The sequence below is a fragment of the Rutilus rutilus genome (genome assembly GCF_951802725.1).
Source record: "Rutilus rutilus genome assembly, chromosome: 11".
Lineage (NCBI taxonomy): Eukaryota > Metazoa > Chordata > Actinopteri > Cypriniformes > Leuciscidae > Rutilus > Rutilus rutilus.
Window position 1 is genome coordinate 33,367,566 of NC_140216.1, and position 15,903 is coordinate 33,383,468.

Below are 15,903 nucleotides of genomic sequence, written 5' to 3' on the forward strand. Positions count from 1 at the left end.
GTTTAGCCCCGCCTTCAATCGAGGACATGACGTCACCCAAACGCAAGATTTCTGTTGTCTCTAACGCAAGTGTTATGGTTATGTAGGGTAAATGTTTCGGCATTTTTAGGTCAAATATGGACATTATAAATGGTGTTAGATTACATTTAATATCCAGATTACAATGAGACATTTATTTACGGTAAACATTTGAAAAAAAATCTATGGATATCAAAGAGTTTAGAAACCTTTTACAGATTAAACACCAAATGAGAATGAAAACAAGGCTGTGAAGGATACACAGTCCAGGGGCCTGATTCAGAAAGGAGGTTAAGTGAAAACTCTGAGTATGTTAACCCTGAAATGAGGGGAAACTCTGGGTTCTTCCAGTTTCACCTCTGATATTATAACAGTTGGGTAAGTTACTCTAAAATAGTTATTAATTACTAACTACAAATGACTTCTTCAACAGTGTAATTAGATTAATGTAATAATGACTATCTTTAGAAAGTCATTTCTAAATGACCCCAAAAAGTAAAGACCCCATTACTAATTACTAAATCCCATATCAACCTCAACCACTTGAACAATACAAGGAGAGACAAGAAACTGCACTTTTAATGCTTTCAAATAAACAATATACAATTGCATGAATTATTCTTGAATTGACCAAAGTGTGTAGAGGGAGAAGGTTACATTAAAAATATACCTTTTAAAAATATATGTTAAATATACAGAATTGTTCTATAGTCTAATGCAATTACATCAGATTTTACTTTAAATTACAGAAGAATTAAGACTAAGCCCTTTAATTAAATTACAGTATTTAGATAACTTGGTAATTAATTACACCCAACTGTATAACAGTAATTAAAATGTAAACTTACGCATTGACTCGAGCAACTATTTTCTCCCTAGCTAACTCTCTGTCCTTTGCTGCTGGAGCCGATATTTAAAAAAGAAGCACATCCAGTTCTGCTGGTGAGAAATATGCAGACCTCTTTGTCTGGACTCTGGAGCTGTTGCCATGGTGACTCATAATATCTGCGCTCCATTGATAATGGCTTATATATAGTTGTGGTGCACGCGCTTAACTCAGAGTCAGTCAACTCAGTCAAGAGTTGATTGAACTAACTAATTTCAGCTGTTCTGTAACCGAAAATTCTGAGTTTCCCATCTCAGGGTAAGTCAACTCAGAGTTCAAGTTTTAACTCAGAGTTGGTTGAACCTCCTTTCTGAAACAGGCCAACTTTCTGAGGAGAACCAATGAGGCACGTTTGAGCTTCCGCAAGAACCAATGAGGTTCATTCTCGTGTTACGCAGCACGTTTGAGCTTCTGCAAGAACCAATGAGGTCCATTTTCGTGTTACGCAGGACGTTTGAGCTTCCGCAAGAACCAATGAGACTCCTTCTCGTGTTACGCAGCACGTTTGAGCTTCCGCAAGAACCAATGAGGTTCATTCTCGTGTTACGCAGGACGTTTAAGTTTCAGCAAGAACCAATGAGGTTAATTCTCGTGTTACGCAGCACGTTTGAGCTTCAGCAAGAACCAATGAGGTTCATTCTCGTGTTACGCAGCACGTTTGAGCTTCAGCGAGAGCCAATGAGGTTCATTCTCATGTTACGCAGCACGTTTGAGCTTCAGCAAGAACCAATGAGGTTCATTCTCGTGTTAGGCAGCACGTTTGAGCTTCAGTGAGAGCCAATGAGGTTCATTCTCATGTTACGCAGTACGTTTGAACTTCAGCAAGAACCAATGAGGTTCACTCTCGTGTTACGCATCATGTTTGAGCTTCAGCAAGAACCAATGAGGTTCATTCTCGTGTTACGCAGCACGTTTGAGCTTCCGCAAGAACCAATGAGGTTCATTCTCGTTTTACGCAGGACGTTTAAGTTTCAGCAAGAACCAATGAGGTTAATTCTCGTGTTACGCAGCACGTTTGAGCTTCAGCAAGAACCAATGAGGTTCATTCTCGTGTTACGCAGCACGTTTGAGCTTCAGCGAGAGCCAATGAGGTTCATTCTCGTGTTAGGCAGCACGTTTGAGCTTCAGCGAGAGCCAATGAGGTTCATTCTCGTGTTACGCAGCACGTTTGAGCTTCTGCAAGAACCAATGAGGTTCATCCCCGTGTTACGCAGCACGTTTGAGCTTCAGCGAGAGCCAATGAGGTTCATTCTCATGTTACGCAGCACGTTTGAGCTTCAGCAAGAACCAATGAGGTTCATTCTCGTGTTAGGCAGCACGTTTGAGCTTCAGCGAGAGCCAATGAGGTTCATTCTCATGTTACGCAGTACGTTTGAACTTCAGCAAGAACCAATGAGGTTCATTCTCGTGTTACGCATCACGTTTGAACTTCAGCAAGAACCAATGAGGTTCATTCTCGTGTTACGCAGCACGTTTGAGCTTCAGCGAGAGCCATTGAGGTTCATTCTCGTGTTACGCAGCACGTTTGAGCTTCAGCAAGAACCAGTGAGGTTTGTTCTCGCGGGTCAAGCATGTTTGGTCGAGCTTCTGTTTATGTTCGCTGATCAGTGTTTATATGTGAAAAAAACTAAATTCAATCTGTTCGTCATATAAAGTGATTGTGTCTCTTCATAAAATTTTGACTAAACCACTCAAATCATATGTTTTACGGTCTCTTTATGAACTTTTTGAAGCGTCAGTGGTGGTTGTGTAGCTTTCAATGGAGGGACAGAAATCACTCAGATTTCCTTAAAATATCTTCATTTGTGTTCTGAAAATGAACTACAGTCTCACGGGTTTGGAACGATGTGAGGGTGAGTAATAAATGACAGAATTTTCATTTCTGGGCGAACCATCCCTTTAAGCTCCTATCGCATGTAATTTTAAAAATACAAATGTTTTTTGTCATCAGGATTTGGGAAAATAGAAATGCATGTTAGCTAACTCTGATTTAGTTATTCAAAAGAATCCAAGTGTATTAAATCGCATATATTAAAGTACATCTGAAGAATGGAGAATTTCATCTGAATATGCTACAGATAAATGGTCATGAAGAAAGATGTTTTTTAGAAGCAGATGGTGTAGTTACAATATCTACCAGCAGAGGCCAATGAAGCCATAACCAACCAAAAAATCTTGATGCAACCAGAAGAAAAGCGCACAATGAAAGCAGCAGGGGGAGCAAATGCACTATTTGATTCAAAACGTTGCCTATACTTGTTTAGCACTGTTATTAAACTAGATCATCACTTGGCCGTAAAGTGGCGAGGGACAACATCTCCGTGTCATTTGAGTGTGTTTTTGGAAAAGCCAAAGAATAGCCTACTTCACAAATATGTAGTAAGTTTTATATGCGTTTCTTCAACTAGGGGCACTTTTAGGCTTGTGAAGTTGAATAAAAAAAACTTGTTCAAAAGTCACGTAACACAGTCTCATAAGTTTAAACAATTTGTCTAGTTTTAAGGTCTGTAAGAGGACAAACTTAGGGGGCTTTCACACTAGCACTTTTGGTGCGCACCCGGGTTCGAATGACGTCAGAGTTCGGTTCGTTTGGATGATGTGAACGCTGTTTTCCGAACTCGGGTGCGCACCCGCGAACCGTACTCGAGTCCGCTTAAAAAGGTGGTCTGGGGTACGGTTCATGTGAACTCGGGTACGGTTCGCTGCTGATATGAACGCAATCGTACCAAATCGCGGAAGTGAACCACTATTGATGCCATATAATGTGGTGTGTGCCTGCGTGCGTGTGTGTTTAACAACTGTAAAAGGGACGGGTCTATCTATACACTTACCTTGACGAAAAGCGGGATTGACGCACTGCAAGCAGAGATGATTTCTGCTTGCCTCCACAAAAATTGTCTTCGGCGGACATCCCGCTGTCTTTGGAACGGTTTTAATATTTTTGCGGCAGACAGACGTAAGTGTGTTTCTGTATCTTTTCTTTGAAAACAAAACCAAAGGTTAAAAAAAGAAGAACAAATGTGAAGCGAGCAATTCTATCCATTTTGACGCTTTTTCATAGCGGTTACCAAGCAACGCGAGCACGCGCCAGCTGCAGCTTGATGACGCAAGCGTACCGCAGTTCAGATACAAATAATATAATGTGAACACAGTCCATCGGGGGCGGGGGGAGGGGGGAGCAATCGATCTCGGGTTCGGAACAGGCAATCGAACCAAGTGTGAAAGCACCCTTAGATTACAAGAGTTTTTTCCGACCTGCAATGAACAAATGTCATTTCCACCACATCTCAATATACAGCTGTATGAAAAGTATGAAACAAATCATAATAGAAAGGTAGTAAAAAGTTTTTTAAGGAGGTTTTATTGTTAGTTTGAAAAAGAAAGAGGAATTTGTCCAAAATGATATGTATTTTTAAAAATATGACCAAAGTACATAAAAGTGCCCATAGTCTAAGAATCATATGGAGTGACTGAATCAATTAGTTGTCTAGGCATTCAAACTCTCTTTTAATTAAAAACATACCAAACTGAATGTCAAAACCAAACTGAGTTAGTTCACATGATCATGACCTTATTGAGGAATTCCTGGATTTTCATTTCATGCGGCAATAAAATTGCATGTACAGAGTATGTGTAGTCCAGAGGTAATATTTTTTATGTTTTTATGTTTTTATTTTGGCCTCTAGGTGGTATACTTTACTTATGGGTATACACAATGGCCTATACAAGATAAAGTCACAAGATTTTCATTAGATATTTCTTTTGTGATTTTCCGTGGTGTATTCATCTATTAAAAGACTGAATCAATTTATGCTTCAAATCATATTTACTTCTTTTAATGCAGTTTAGATCAACAGACATATTAATCTATGGCAACTTTGTGATCTTTCATTTGCCAGTGAATGGCTGAAACTAATTCTCTCAGTGAAGCACAGGAAAGTCTGTAAAAAAAAAAAGAAACGAGCCAAATGCAAAGATATTTTCCATATAGATTTTCTACTGAAATTTTAACCATATTTTGAACGACACACTGCATTAACAGATTATGTCCTGGCAGAAAATTAACAGTACCTTTTCTGTTTTTTTTTTTAAAACAACATTCATATATTAGAGAAATAAATGATTTAGTTAAAGAGTACTTAACATTTTTCCAACCATTCAGTGTTTCTCAATCCTGCTTCCTCCAGCGCTGCACATTTGAGGTGTCTCAATAATCTGACACACCCAGGTCAGGTCATGAGCAGCACAACACTCATGAGCTAATGAGATGAATCAGAGTTAGATAAGAAAGACATCAATATAGAATCAGGATTGAGAAAGACTTGAGTAGATAAAGCGACAGCACCCACTGGGACAATAATCAGCCAGCAGAAGCTGTACCAGACACTCCCTCGAAAAACCTGTCTCTTTGTGTGTGAGCAATGGCACTTGTGCAAGAACCAGGAGTTAGGGAGTTAGGGAGAGTCAATATAGCTCAGTAGTAAAAAAATCTAATAAAGTTGCCTTTGTCTGGATTTTGACAAGGTCAATTCGATAAGAAGATAAAAAGATTTTCAGGCAAAACTCTTTATGCTATGGAGCTGTTTTCACTAGAAGGCTATCTTGTTAAACACAACAGCGGATGTTGGAAAATGTTGCACAAGTTTTTATCACAAGACAAGATTTTCATTGGAATGTCTCCAGATGAAAAGGAGAATGCCCGCACTGACAAAGCCCTGATCCAGAAACACTCTCTGTTTAAAAGAAACAATTACAGTTTTATACTTGGCAGACAAATATAAAAGTAGAATTTGCAAATCAGTTAAAAAAACGACATTGTCTAGACTAGTATACTTTGCACTGCATTCACATGTGAAGCTAAAGCACTTTTCTAACATCACTCAGATTGCCAAATGCTTTTAAATGCTTGTATTAGGAGTATGGCCTGGAGTTTTTCTTCCTTGCCGCAGTCACCTTTGGCTTGTTTACCGAGGTATTAAAGACATTAAGGAAAGATTTTATGTAAAGCTATTGTAAAACAACATGGATTGTGCAAAGCACTATACAAATAAAATGACCTGACTTGACTTAATGAATTAATAAATCATGTACTTATGTTGGACCATGTTTACACGGACAGGGCTTGTCTTAAACTGCCACACGCATTAGAGATATTTGAAGCATATTGTAGAAGCATGCTGAGCTCTACCTCAATTTAAAAATCTGCATAGTCACAATCTTTACAAGAGATTTATGAGTATGCATAACTCGTAAGCAACTTTCCACCAGGACTATTTGTGCCAGTGTTAAAGGGATTGTTATTTTGAAGACATTATTTTAAAGTGTTTTGTTTGGGACCCCACTGACTTTTTAAAGACAGTAAAAAATTATATGATCCATAAGTTATGACAACATATGTTTTTATATCACTTTAACTCATCAAAATGAGTTAAGCAATTTCAACTTTTTAAGTTGAAATGACTTAAAAATCCGAGTTGATTGTACTTGAACATTTAAGGCAGCAACTTTTTTTGACAGAAAAAACTCATAAAAACAATTCAGGTTAGGAACATCATGGGAGAATACATAATGACAATTTGAGTTTTGAAAATGTATTTTCATCCCTTTTAAAGCATACAGTGTTTGGTCAAAGCACTGCAATAAGGGAATATGACCTTATGAAAAGTGAAAACCAACTGAACAGCATCATGGTGGGCTAAGATGACGCACACCAATAAAACATTCTACTCCGTGACAACATTATGATTACAGGTGTGGTTTGCGCATCAGGTATTCATGTTCTTTCTTTCTTTTTCTGATGAGTGACCAAAGTTTGGTATTATTTGAAGAGTTCAGATGCAAAAGCCTCTAAGTGCCATCTGAAATTTTCTTCTAGAATCATAATTTTTATCAAGCTTGTATATTTAAGTTCAGTAATTTCACTTAAATGGCAATGCAAATGACCTATTAATTGTCATTTAAGTGAAATTGCTGAACTGAAATATACAAGCTTTATAAAAATGATCATTCTAGAAGAAAATTTCAGATGGCACTTAGAGGCTTTTGCATCTGAACTCTTCATTTGTAAATATAATTCCACTTCAGACACCCCGGGAGGAAGGCAATTGAACGGACAGCACTGGTAACGGGTAAAACTGGTCAGAGCAGATTTAAGTGTGTTTGCTTGTGAGTTTCAATGAGAGTTCGATTATTTACACAGCAAGACAGCATCTGCATGCTTGACATTGTGGAGAGCTTTGCATCAATATGTGTGAAGAATTACTCAAACCGCCGCCCTGGTGTTGCTGTGGATGCCGGTGGATGTTGACAGAATAATTGCTTCTTTGAATTGGAATTTGGCATGAATATAAAGTATAAAAACAGTCATTGCCTTAAGTGTGCTTATTATCTTTTGAGATCCGCTTTTCAAAGTGATGAAAATAACATTGGAATCAAAGGGGCTTAGTTGTGTTAACCACTGCACTCATCAGACAAATCATACTGATCACGTCAGAAACACTGATGACTATCATGGATTTAAATTAACTCAACAGAGAGAATCCGATTTGAAATGCAAGAACACATTTAATATTCAGAAGACAATTAATCTCTCAGACCACATACTGAAATCTTCAAGTTTGGTGTTGCTATGCTGTTGCACATATGGGTGAGCCGGTGGCAATGCTCTCAGTTGCACAAGCATTCGTTTTACTAATGAGATGCTTGTTATTTTCAGGATTATCTGAGAGAAACAACACACTGTTTGTTCTGAGATTGTCAGAAGTCACAAAAAGCCAACTGAGGGGAATTGTGCTGGCAGGATTTGAAGATAATTGGGGAGTAGAATGAAAAATACTAGGGAAAAGACATGCTTGTTAGAGTCTGGATACACACATTAAGTTTGTATCTGAAATCAAGTCATTAAAAAATGAAAAATGAATTGCTGTAAAATGCCCTGCAGTCACATTTACTGATGAAGAACAGAATTGAAACTCATCATTGAGCTTAAACCACATTTTTAATTCTCAAATAAATATGATGGAGAAAACAATTTTACAATGTGCACGTGTGTGTGTGGTCTACTTCAGTGTACGTGATCATAATGTACGTTTGTCCTTGTGTAACTGCTTTTAAATTCAGGTATGATTCAGCAAGAACGAGTCACTGCACTCTTCTAGAAAGAAAGCTCACAATGGGCTGAGGGCTGTGGTTACGGCATATCAAATATCTCACATGCAAGCCAGCTGGAGCACAGATTTCATTCTCAAAATTTTGCAATAAAGCATCTGCAACATATTTCAAGTCAGTGATGAGGGAATTATTAAATGATATGAGCCAAACACTATTAAGGGTACGTTTACACCACAACAATGTACTAAAAACGGGAACGTTTTTCCTTTGCCTTTTTCACGCAGGCTATACGACAACGTTGTCAAAATGATCCCCGTTCACACAGATCCGAGTAAATGTCTAAAAGCGCTGTATTATGCTGACAGGCCAGTAGTTGGCGATGTCACTTTTTAAAGAAAAACTATGCGCCTATAAACTGAACATGTAATATGCGTAATTATGCACGTCAACATTTTCACAAGATAACAGCAGGCCTATCGCTTTCAAAAGTTTGCATTTTCAGGCCCCCAAAACGCCATTGTTGTGAAAATGAACTGCCAAAACGCATTAAAAAGTTGTCCGTTTTTACTGGAAAATGGTGTCGTGTAAACGAACCCTAAAATGATTCCTCACATAAGCTCCTTTGTTTGCACTGGAGCTTGTGGGGTGTAGTGACGGCCAGTTACAAAAGAATGTGTTGAAATGCTTTTTGCAGCCCAAAGTTCTGTCTGAACAAGTGTTACCTTATATTCAAATCCCCACACTTATACCATTAACATTTTTGCATGATGTTGCTTCAGGGTAACAACCGCACTTTATAGCATATCTTATGACGCATTTAAAATAGTAACGTCTCATTTGTTAATGCATTAACTAACATGAAGTAACAAGCAATACATTTGTTACAGTAGGGGCCTATTTATTATTCTTGTTAATGTTTAATAAAAATACAGTCGTTCGTAGTTTGTTCATATTACTTCACAGAGTATTAACTAATGTTAACACCTGCAACTTTTGATTTGAATCATGTAAGTAAATGCTGAAATTAACAAACTTAGGCTGTAGAAGTGTTGTTCATTCTTAGTTCATGTTAACTAAAGGAATGTGGAAGGTTAACTAATGAAACTTACTGTAAAGTGTAAACTACAATTCTTTTGATTCTGTCATGCTGCAGAGAGTTTTTAGTACTCTGACATGAGCAATTTGATTCATTTTGTTCCAGGTGCACTGTGGATTAATCAAGATAATGTACGTTTTTGGTTTTGTCTCTTTCACTAAGCTTCGCATGTTCCTCTGGTTCACTGCATTTTTTGCCTTTAGCTCTTCACATCAAATGTACTGTGACAAGGGCAGGTTTCTACAACCCTGAGATTATACAGCACCTTATAGGGCAATATTCATGGGCTTAAACCACCAGAACAAAGGTTAGATGGGCCAAAAAAGTATTTGGACATATATGTACACAATATAAATAAGTTAACACTCAGAGAGTTTGGAAAACAGTTACATTCGCTTCCGGGCAACAGCAGTGGAAAAGACACATCTGTTATTCCACAGATCATTCTAATTAAATGGAAGCCCAACAGTATGCAGTTGGATGGTTTATGGAGAAAAATATTAGACACATGTGTGAGAAATTGGCTCGCTTTCCTCTGCTGGACTGCACTCGCAGAACGATTCCAACAACAGACCTTAAAAGGGCAACTAACTACTGCAGACGAGCTGACACAAGCTCTAAGAATATTACTTCAGTATATTTTAGGATGTCAGACTAATCTGGAAAGCATTATGAAAGTGGAAGGATTTTAGTCTTATATTGAAATATAGTCTAAAAATGTCAGCATAACCAGAACTGTTCATGCTTTTTCAATTTTATATGTGACAAGCACAAAAAAGAAATGGCAAAAACTGTAATATGGGAAGCAGAGTCATAGGTCATACAAAACCACATCAACCTGAAAAGCTTTCCTAAGCTTTAATTCAACCTCAAAAAAAAGTATTTCGCAAGAATATTTGTATGCAGAGTGTGAATGAAGAGTGATTGATGGGAGGGCGTAGTTCACAGATAGCAGTTTTTTTCTGCTGTCACGGTTGTGTTGACTTGCCAAACCCTGAGGGAGAATGAATAAAAAGAATATGTCCCCTAGTCTCTGGGTGTTACCTATCCTGCGCTTCAAATCAATCTGACACACCCTCTGTCCTCAAAACGCTCACCTGATGTTTACGGGCCACATTCATAGCAAGAAAAAGTAGTGCACACATTGTCCTGCCCAAAGGATGATTGCCTACTGTATAAATGCAAGCCAACTGCATGGTTTGACAAAAATTTGTATATGCAGAGATTCACAAAGGTTTCCGCTTGTGCAAACAGACACTTTGTTTCAACATAATCCCATTGCAGTAAACAAATGATTCAGTTATGACTCACAACTTTTTGCTGAATAAAAGAGCTACTTCATGAACGAATGCCAAGAATGTACAGGTTCTCACGGGTGTCTTTTCAAGATTTTGTTTTTTTTAAATCTCGTTTCCAACTGTAGAGAAGCAGCTTTGATTCATTCTGTTCAGTGTATTCACCGCAACTTTACTCTTTGTATATTGTGTAGGCGTCCCATTAGCAATATCAGTTATGTTTTTATAATGCAATTACAGCCAATTCAGGTGCAATAAAACAGGAGATAATTATCTGAGATACCAATTTTGTTTTGTTTTTGTTCGGTATCCTCAAAAGAACAAAAAGAACAAAATCGGTCTTGGAGCAAGGAACGTTATTTCCAGAAGAAATAACTATTTGAATTTTTGTCCAAACCTAATAGCTGTGGTTAGGCTAATCTTCACAAGGTAGAAGGCTAATCTTGTCACAAACAAGGTAATTTGGCTCTGAATGGCAATTTAACCACTCACTCAGGACACAGACTTGGTCATTATTATTAGTTTGCTTGCTTATCAAGTCAAAATAGCAATACTCTTGAGTGTTAAACTCACAGCGAGTGTTAAACTGCAGACTTGGGCTTGTACGCAGCAGCAATGTGAGCTTCGATGGGTGGAGTGGGGTGGGGTTTGGGTTGTCCAATAAAACTAAAGCAAACTCAAACCTCTGTTTAAAGCGCCTCTGTCCTGCCCTCATGCTTAAAGACTTACGTAATGGGTTGCAGATGAACAGATCTTTATTCTTCAGATTTAAAATCAAGCAATTCAGTGTTTTTTCCCTTAAAGTCAGACGTCATGGGGGAAAGACAGAAGATAAAATGAAAAGTTTTCCATCGTAAAACATAAAGCTAAATCCTTGTTGGCCCGGCCACATTCTTACTAGCTTTTCATGAGCAGGACTTGTTTAAGATTACTGAAGGACCACCTTTTTTTTTTTCTTTTTTTTTTACAGCAACACACCCACACCTTTTTGGATAATGATATGGTGTTTTTTTGCATTCACAAATCTTAATGAACCTCTAGACAAGTATATACATTTTCCCCTCAACGGTGCCATAAATCTTCAAAAACCACATAAAACAACATCTCCCATTGTGGTCAGAAGGATCAGGTGAACAGGCTAGACCTTCATTGGCTGAGGGCTAGCTGACGATTTACAGGTTTGTACAAGCCTTTGTTTGCACATTCCTGACATTTATTTTCAGTACCTCATTGTTAAGACACACTGACACAAATGTTTCAACAAAGCTTTTAGGCTTAAATGTTTATTTTCAGTTAAGGTGACTTTTTTTTCAATGCTTTTGATAGCCATAAAGTACATTCCATTTAAGGCCCGTTCACACCAGAAATGATAGGTAACTATAATGATAACTAGCGGACGATAATGTTCGATTTATTACATGCGCGCTGCAGCTTTGTTGTCTGCTGCTTTAAAAGCTGTGAAAGCTCTTTAAAGTCTGGTGGGTTCTGATTGGCTGTCAATGTTTTTTAATGTTAATCGGCTGAAAAAAAATAATCATTCTGAAAGCGATTCCAAAGAAATCGTTTCTCTGTGCCGTTATCATTATAGTGTGGACTCTTTTATATTTAGATACATTTTTAGAACTATATCTTCCATTTGTCAACTAGTTATCATCCTTGGTGTGAACGAGTCTTAAGTCTTTAAGCGATTTCAGCAATCCCATAAGATCATTATAAATCACACATGGATCTAATAAAATAAAATATATCAACCAGGGGTGCATCTGGTACTCGCAAACAAAACTATGGGTGCTCCAGAAGGGGAACAAATTATCAAAAATTGTAGGTGGATCCTGTTGTAGAACAAGAAAATCTACGTCCATGGCACTCACATACTTAGAAAGGTAAAAAGCCTTTATTGTAAGACAGGGCTAAATCTTAAAAAAAACAGCACCTGCTCGAGCACCTGCCCCTTTGCCCCTTGGTGCCCAAAGTGCCCTTTTGTCAAGGCAAAATTTCCTCTCCTTTTTTGTAATTAAAGGCCCTTTTGTGGATGCCTGCCCAACCTAACTATTAGTAAAATTAATAAATAATAATTTAGCCGTAAATGAAATGATCCACATGATGACCTTTCACCTGACGAACTCATCCGGAACGATTCCTCACGCTGCACGCACATTCTTTAATTTCGCGCGGCTACGCGCACTACCAGAAGATATCTTAAAATCTGCGGCTGCTGGTAAGTGGCGTTTCATTTTCAGCGAAGTGATTTTGATGTTTGTTTACTTATTATTATTATTTTACAAGGACGACGAAGAGAGCATGCAGAGATGTTGTTTATATTGCAGTGTGTAGGCTGTAGAAGTAACTGTTTTCCTGAATGCCATCAAGATTAAAACCGAGACTGATTTCATAACAGGTCAATAAACAAATAGTTAAAATTAAGTCACTTACATTTTAGACGCAATGACTGTTTTTGTTCTGTTTCAGCAGCGAAAATAGTTCCAAACAAATATCACCGCAGAATCATCGCGCATCTCACAGCAACACTTGTTGCATTACTGAATGATTCAGCATTTTGAACGAATCGGTTGAGTCAAAGATTCAATTACCCATTCACAAACTGCCTCATTCTGAATAAATCAGCCGATTGAACGAATCGTTTGAATGAATGACTCAATGACTCGCTCATTAAAACGGTCGCCTGCCGCCTCCTACTGGCGGTTTAGTTTCATAAAGTATCATCTTTTCAACATTCCTTATTTTTTTATATTCAAAAATATTCAAAATAATATAATTTAATACAGTTATAATTTTTCAATGTAAATTATTTAATGTGATTGGTAACTATAATATAACAACTATAATATATTGATCAAATTTAAGAATTTGAAATGAAAGTCGGAGCATACATTTAATAAAATTAGGGGAAAGATGCCCTTTATAAAAGATACAAAAAATTAGAGATTTCAAACAGTGATGTAATGAAACATTGACAATTTAAGTTTGAAGGGAGAAAAGCCTCTGTTTAGGCAATTAAGGAAATGTAATTTTGCCGAAAGAAGAACTTTTATTGTATATAAATGTTCATTTTAAATCAGCCTACTTCAGTGTGATATGTTACCATATTATCATGCTTAACACTAAGAATTTGAATAATTGTAATGTGATGATCAGATGCAGATATCTAAATCAAAGAATATGGGCGGTTTGCGGGTGGATTATTTATTTTTAACAGTGGATTCGGGCAGATTCGGGTGACTCAAAGTGCACCAGATTAATGAATTTATCTTTAAAATGTACAAAATTTTCTTACGGGGGGGCATGCCCCCGGACCCCCCTAGAGGTACCAAGCTCCACCCACAAAAATGATGTGGGAAACACATTAGGCTATATGATGATCTACAAAAAAATACACATTTTATTATCTTATTATTAAAATACATTATTAGGATTTTACCACCTCCGCCTCATTTTAAGCCAGGAAAAACACAGCCCCATTTAAAGCCTTGTTCCATGTGCCCCCCTTTTATCCTTTGAGCACCTGCCCCTCCAGAGGTCTCTGCACGGCCCTGTCATGGACTCTCTCCTAATGAGCTGATGATCTGGTTCAGGTGTGTTAAATAAGGGAGACATACAAAATGTGCAGAGCAGTGGGTCACGAGGACTGGAATTGGGAACCACTGTTCTAGAATGGCTAGTGAGTCCTTGATTAGCTGGTTCAGATGTGTTTAATTGGGCTAGGAGCTAAACTTAGCAGGACAGTGTCCTTCTAGGAGCATGATTGGACACCTCTGGTATAGAACATCATCAGCATGCACTAGTGGTAAACAAATGAATAGCACTTTGGCAATTGTGGTTTTTATGTACACTGAAAAAAAGAGGAGAAAGCAAAAGAAGAGAATATCGAAGCGGTCATGGCTAGGGAAAAGAGGGCACCTTGGCATGCCAATTTTGCAAAAGCCGCTTGAGGTAAGTAGTTTTGAGTTAAAGTGCCATGTCGTGATCAATACGCCGTTTCATGTTGCATTTTTATTGGCTAGTCAGTAGACGTAGTCACGTAGGTCGTAGCACAAACACATGCACTGTGAGATGATCAGACTAAATTTATGACACCTCGCAGGCTATCTTTGGTCGCAAGACCGTGACAACAGCCGTTGAACCTCTCTCACTGTACGACGTAGGACCACCGTTCAGGAGCCACGACCACAGAAATCGTCTGGGACAGCCCAAAATCACACAATGTGTGCCAGGCATTTGATTAAGTTTAGCATGCCACTCATGCCAGCATGTCTGCTCATATAATAATATACTATATAACATTTACAAAAACTTAAATAACCCTTATATTATAGGCATAATGGATTCAGCTTGAAGCAAGTACTTTTGGACCAAACAGTTGGAACACATCTGCACTTACAAAACTTTCCCAAAGTTATAATTTATTTGCAATTATCAGAAGAACAAAAGAATTGCTCAAGATCACTTCTGAGGGCGGAGGGCACTGCTAACACTATAGGCTCATACTGTACTTGCGTATACTTGTCAAACCATGAGGGAGAAAAATGAAAGAATTTGTCCCCTTGTCAGTCTCTAGATGTTACCTAACCTGCACAGCGCTTTGTATTGATCTGACACACCCTTTGTCCTCAAATGCTTTCCTAGGTCAGGCTCATAAAGGGAACAGCACAAAAGCTCTGCAATGAAAATCTAAACAAGGCAAAGAAAAACACATGGATTAAAATGCATTCAAAATGGTCGCTTTTGTTGAGGAAAAAAGAAAAACAAATGCTGCACAGAGAGATACAAAAGCAATTTCCTTAAAAAAAGAATTGTTTGTCATTTGACAATGTGTGTCGTATTTGAATTATTTAATAAAAGAAAATTCTTATTGGTTTTATTGCATTAGCTATTTGCAAATATGACTCACAAAGTGCAGTGTATTACAACTTGAATAGAATTTCACAGATGTTTCTCCTGTGCATTACGATTATTAGTAGTAAATTATACTTCTATAAATATTTAATTGTAAAGATCAACTATACACAAGCCCTATATTTACCAGCTGCACAATACCAGCTTTGAATAATTCAGACAGGAACGACAAATTACAAAAGTGTTATTTTGCACCTAATTACTATTTTGCACTTAATAAAGAGCAGGAGCATCAGACCTAATTTACTTCAGGCACTACACTTTGTCACGCTCCTCTATTTGTCACACTAGAGCTGTGTAAATTGTGCTTGACTATACCATAAAACCATATATCATCAAATGTTTGACTTTTCTTTGACACTTCCCTGTACTTTATTGACACTAAGCACCTAGAAACACTTCAGAAGGAGAACCACCCTTTAAAACGTTGGTCATGTTACTGTTGAGTTCAGTATAAGTTCATTCTATCTGTGAAGTTACACCTACATATGGATAGGGTCGGGACACAACCTTGGGCTTATACGCATCGCTTGTTTACATTAAACAAGTCTTATGTAAAATATAAATACTCCAGCAGCAAAGCA